General features: G+C 41.7%; 1 long non-coding RNA gene across 1 annotated transcript; it reads right to left on the reverse strand.

Moving 5' to 3' along the window:
* Window positions 1-417: 417 nt before the first annotated feature.
* Window positions 418-3263, reverse strand: LOC134943328 (uncharacterized). Its single transcript, XR_010181472.1, has 3 exons — window positions 3193-3263; window positions 2904-3116; window positions 418-1180 (listed from the first exon to the last, which is right to left on the reverse strand). It is a non-coding gene; the product is annotated as an uncharacterized LOC134943328 (long non-coding RNA).
* Between the last annotated feature and the right edge of the window lie 3257 nt (window positions 3264-6520).

Here is a 6520-nt window from a genome sequence, read left to right on the forward strand (position 1 = left end):
TTATGTGTTTAGAATGTTAAAAGTTTCTTTTTCACATTCAAAGGTAATGTTTGCCACAATACTACATAATAATTTAGTATGCACTAACAACCATTATTGTTTAGCCTATTGTTTGTGTTTGTTGTGTGTCGACTTTCTTCTAAAGCTGTGTTTGAAATATGTTACCTCATTAGCACAACATAATGGACATTGAGTAATGTGTGCCAATTAGCCAAACATACATTGACTAACACCAACCTTACAAAATTGTTTACACATAATTATGGCTGTGATGTGGTAAACATTCATGTTAGTAATGATGCTAGAATATTCCCAACACATGTGAGTGTTAACTCTAAGAATTTTCCTCTTACACTGACAGTTTTTTGCACATAACACATTGCACATCAATCACTTTTCATATTTATTACTGTACAACATGTGTTTTCATTACAAATAACTGCTATTGTGTAGACCTAGTTTTGTCAACAATGTGTCTCCAGCTGCAGGGTGGCCTATTTCTTAGGCTGTTCTTTGGTGGCTGACGTGGGTTTGGTTTGGGCAGTGGAGCGGGTTCGGCTTGATCTTCGAACTGGTGATGAAATTGGGGTCTGTGTAGGTGTGTTGGTCCCTGAGCTGGAACCTTGTTGGTGTTGTGCCAACAAATTAATATTTTGACTGAGGTTAGCCAGGGTTGCCGTAAGTTGTGTTGTGGCTGTTGTGTTGTTGTCTATGATGCGAGACATGGTTTCTGATATAATTTGATTACTTTGAATGAACTGAATGAGGGCCTGTTGATGGCGGTGTTGCTCATCCATTATGCGCTGAAAGGTAACAATAAGTTGGCTTTTATCTGCTCTCATCTGCTCCATACTGTTTGCGACTCTGCATAGCTGGACATTGAGCCTGCTTGTGTTTCTACACAGTCTCGGGAGATGATGGGGCAGACAGGCTATGTATTGGGTGTGTGTGCGTAGGCAATCAATATTCTGTGCCTGTTGTTGGTTCCATGTTACCCAAAATGATGGTTCAGGTTGTTGCGGGGGGGTTGTTTGGCTCAATTGTGGGTGTTGTGACATTTGAGGTGGCGGGGTACTTTCCTGAGGCGTGCTTGGTTGGTTAACATCTATTGCTTGCAGATGGAGGGTGTATGTTTCCTGTTCAGATTCCTGCTGGGCTTCCGGGGGCATGATGTCTGGTTCTGTATGGGGTTTAAGGGGACGACATTTGAGTGTATTCGAAAATTATGCTGGTTTTGATATTTAGTTTAACTTTCTAGACTTGTTTGTCAAACATTTTTCTAATATATACAAGTGCTGCGCTTGAAGTGAGCTTAGTGAATAGATACTAAAAAATTTAAATATAAATAAAGGTGTCTGCTCCAATCAACCAACAACTCACACGGAACTTGCTAGTAAACAAATTTAATAAGCACATAAAAATGAAAATAAAAAGACAATAATAAAAACAGATGAGCTCAAGCACACTGAAACATTTGCTGAGTGGATCACTTAGATAAAAGTTAGTAGATAGTGTCACTTTAGTGTTGCCACAATAGACCAAATTGTGGTCTCTTTGTATCAATTGGAGATAAAAAGTAGCAATAAATACAGCCTGTTGGAGAATGAATAGAACAATAGTCTTGTGCCTCTGAACTACTGGCGTCCCAGTGCAGAGGAGAAGCCGCCGGTTATAATTACCCGTCCTGCGGGAAATGCAATGGCGCGGCACAAGAGATAACAATCTGCTTGATCAGCTGTGGAGAACATTCATCCGGAACGCCAGCCCAGCGTGTCACTGCAGCATCACGACCGGCTCGCCAAGATTCTCTGCACTTTGCTAGTGCCATCGGCGGACGCACGGCAGCTGCTCCGGTATCTCTTGTGCCGCGCCATTGCATTTCCCGCAGGACGGGTAATTATAACCGGCGGCTTCTCCTCTGCACTGGGACGCCAGTAGTTCAGAGGCACAAGACTATTGTTCTATTCATTCTCCAACAGGCTGTATTTATTGCTACTTTTTATCTCCAATTGATACAAAGAGACCACAATTTGGTCTATTGTGGCAACACTAAAGTGACACTATCTACTAACTTTTATCTAAGTGATCCACTCAGCAAATGTTTCAGTGTGCTTGAGCTCATCTGTTTTTATTATTGTTTTTTTATTATTGTCTTTTTATTTTCATTTTTATGTGCTTATTAAATTTGTTTACTAGCAAGTTCCGTGTGAGTTGTTGGTTGATTGGAGCAGACACCTTTATTTATATTTAAATTTTTTAGTATCTATTCACTAAGCTCACTTCAAGCGCAGCACTTGTATATATTTTCTATCTCTGTTTTTTGGGGGAATCAGCAGTCCCCCAGTGCGTGCAGCCGTTGTGTAGCCTTTCAATTTGTTCAATCAAGGTGCGCCAGGAGTGGGAGTGTTTCTACACCCCCAAACATTTTTCTAAAGCAAATTAGGATGTTCACCAAGACTCGTATACACAATCAAAAAGGCCAATTATGTTGGTTTTTATGTTGAAAAAATTGACTTCAAAACAAAAGTGGACACATGTTTGACAAATACCACACTTACGAAACAAACTCACAGAGGTACAAAGTTTCCACTATGAAAAAAAAGTGATTTGTCACCCGCCATATCGTACTTGCATTAAAATTTCAAACAGTAAATGACAATATGAATTCTATCACCATTGTGAAAGGGTGTGAATCTACCTGAAGCTCAATATTTTACTATTCAAATAAATAATGACAGCACAATACTACTGTAAGGCGCAAGAGAACACTCTAAATGTGCAAAAAAATTTTAGTGGTTTTTGGATTTTAACAATTTGCAAGCCATGTGCTTGCTGCTGTGGATAAGTACTAGGATTATTAAATTTTTGGGCTGATGTGTAATTTGTGTTTTGTGTTTACTCACCAGACAGCTGAGGGGAATGTGGTCCCGGTGATTGAGTACTCTCCAAAATGTGTTCTGGTGGCTGAGGCAACACAGTTGAAATACGACGTGGGGGTGTGCTTAATGCTGGTGTTGGTGCGACATCAGGATGACGTCTCTTGCTAGGCCTGCTCGTGTGGCTGCCAGACCCCTGTGAATGACGTCATTGTGGACTGTGATGCGATGTTGAAGTTCCTATGGATTAATGCAAACATTAGATCTTTTTGTTTTTTTGTGGTGGCCACATTAACAGGTGTCATTTTTGCGTTACCTGTATCGCCAGCATCCACAGCTCTTGACAGTGATGCTTGTGTTCTGGATGTGGTGGATTGCATTCGTACTGTATAAATGATACATTGGTGTTTATGACCTTTAATTACAGTGTGTACTTTTGTAAGCAGCAACATTTAGTGATGTGGACATATGATTACCATTATGGGTACAGTTTCTAACAATAAATGTTGAAACAATGGGTTGCTTCATTTTTTGTAAACAGGCTAATGAGGTTCCATTTCCAAAGACAAAAACATGGCCAAGTAGTCTAATTTTCCATGGCCAACAGCTGACTATACACACATGTATTACCATATATTTTACATTATTACATTAATGAGTAAATTTGAAAAAAAATATAAAAAAAACCGAAAAATTTGAAAATTTAAAAAAAATAAAACATACAATACTTAGCCATCTACACTAACATATTGGTCACAAAGACAAGTAAAATACAGCAGACATTAAACAAAAAACAAAAAAAAAAACATTACTACCTAACACCTCACTATACAAACACAAAATATTTAAAAAAAAACCACAAATAGATAATCAATTTAGAACATAAAAATATATTAACAATACGATATCATTTTAAAAATACTAATTAGACATAAACACATATGCAGATATAACAGATTTGTAAAAATAAACTCACCATTAGGCCTAGGACGATCCGAATCCCGCACATTAGTCGCACCAACAACTTCATGCGGAATAAGGGTCCGCACAGGTTGCTCCCACTCCCGATAAGACGCTATAAAGGGATGGCCACCCCCTGTTTTCCTGGCTGACTTAGCCTCCTTTGCCATCTAGGCCTTGACACGGCGCTTGATGTCGTAGAATCTCTTCCGACACGTGTCCTCGGTCCACTTCACCACACCCTCACTGTTTACTGCCGCTACTACCTTCCCCCACAGAACAGTTTTCCTGCGCGAAGGCACCTTGGCCGCATCACGCCCAAACAGCTGGCGATGATGGTGCGTCAACTCATGCACCAAAGCCATATTTTCCGCAAAGCTAAATTTAACATTTCTGCCCGTCTTGGTAGTGGTGCGTGGCTGTGGAGCAACACCACCACCACTGTCACTATCACTCAAGGCCACAGCAGCAACCTCACCCTCCTCCACCTCACTAACCTCCTCCCCCTCACTCACCTCCTCCACCTCACTCACCTCCTCCACCTCACTCACCTCATCCCTCTCACTCACCTCCTCCCTCTCACTCACCTCCTCCCTCTCACTCACCTCTGACTGGGACATAAAAATTACAAACAACAAATAACACTAATAAAAACCCCCCACAAAACACACTCCTCCACTACCACTGCACACCAACCACACACACACACACACACACACACACACACACACACACACACTCACAAACAAACGACAATAGACTGAAAGTAAGATGCACAAACACTAAAAATGACACAAACTTTAAAGAGACTACACAACAATTACCACAAGACTACTTACACACACAATACAGCACTCAACAATCGCAAGAAACCTCCAAAACCGACCAACAAATCACCAACTCCAAAACACCAACTTCCTCTCACCTCTCCACTAGCTAAACCCACGAGGTGCGGCTGGTTGGGGGTGTTTTTATACTAATGAGCACAGACACTCCCCCATGACAAACACAACCAATCACGGACGAGTGAAGAAAACAAAAGTAAGAAAATAACGCGGCCGGGAAGAGTCAAAAACACTGCCATGGAAATTAAAGATACGAATTCGTAAAAAACAAAACAAAATACGGGCCGCGATCACATAAAATATATTCTGAATGACATCGACATCGGAAAATACGAAAACACAAATTACGAACGCTTAGTAAATGAGTCGTAAAAAAGACAAAAAGTTGCAAATTCACACTACCGATGTCAGTCGTGTTTCAACTTCAAACAAATTCTGAACATTACGAATCTTAGTAAATAATAAATATACCCCAAGGTGTTAGTTTTTTCACCGGGTGTTCTAGAATGCTAAATAGTGCAAAATAAGAACAAACAGTCTGAAATCCAATAGTGTATTAAATGACATGATGGCATTCTTAGGTAGCAGTAAAAATAACAAATAATTATAATAATAATAATAAAAAAAAAAAATATATATATATATATATATATATCCCTGAGGAAGACCTGTATCGGTTGAAACAGCTGTTGGGTTGTGCCTGTATGTATACATGTCGCCTTGATATGGAATAAATCTTCTTAGTTTTTTCATATAAATCGTGAGTGCTGGCTTGTTTTGCTTTTTCCAATGAGATGGAAAAGCGAGTGCCTTTATGTTATTTTACTGCCTTGCACCATTTATTCATTTATAACTATGGTTTTGAGTGCTGTTTTTTTATAAATGAGATAATCTAGAACCTAATACAGCTAGCTAGCCTAACAGTTTTTTGCCCTCTGCTGCTGGTAGGCTCTACTGTACAATAGGGATGCTGGTTGGGCACAGGCTGGCTCCACAGTCCACACACCGTCCTCCTTGATCCCGGCAGCCTGCGCACCCAGCCAATGACTGAGCCGCAGGCTGCTGCTTCACAGATTATTGGACAGCTGAGCCGTTCCTCAGCTGTCCTTCCTGTTCATACTCCCTGTGTGCGGCACCAGAATTTTAATGCTTTTGTGAGCCGCAAGCCGCCGGGGGACAAAGCTCAGCTGCTGCCCTGCGTGTGGAGCGGCTGCGCCGGGAGTGCTGCACCGCAGATTGGACCAGAGATCTGATCTGCAGCAGCGGCCCTTTTGGAAAGAGGGTCCGGGGTACTTACCCCTGGGGCCCCCCCTCTTAATCTGTCTCTGAGCGGAGGCACTTGGATAAAGAAGACAAGACAGCAGTCCTTATAGCGCCCTGACGAAAAAGTTATAAAGGCATTGAAACGTTGGCAACAAGGACTGCTGTCTTGTCTTCTTTAACCGAGTGCCGCCGCTAGATCCCTGTTTTTTTTTAAATATATATATATATATATATCTCCTATATAATAGCCCAGATCTGTGACTTTGTGACTCATTTGCTAATGCTGGGCGGAGTCACAACACTGGGCGGAGTTAGTCAAATGAGTCAAAGAACTGGGCAAATCTATAGGAGACTAGGAGTAGAAGCAGATGGTATGGGCATGGCACAGGCAGGGGTGCATACCTCCCAGCTTTCTTCAGGCAGGAGGGACACATAGGCAGCGAAAAGGGGCGTCACCAACGAAAATAGGCGTGGCTTCACAGGAGGGCCCCCGTTTTCGTCAGTGAGGGGGCATGCCCAGCGCTCTGTGAGCTGCTGGCATGCCCTCAGGGGCGGATTATGAGTCCGAGGGGCCCA

The sequence above is a fragment of the Pseudophryne corroboree genome, chromosome 7 (assembly GCF_028390025.1).
Source record: "Pseudophryne corroboree isolate aPseCor3 chromosome 7, aPseCor3.hap2, whole genome shotgun sequence".
NCBI lineage: Eukaryota > Metazoa > Chordata > Amphibia > Anura > Myobatrachidae > Pseudophryne > Pseudophryne corroboree.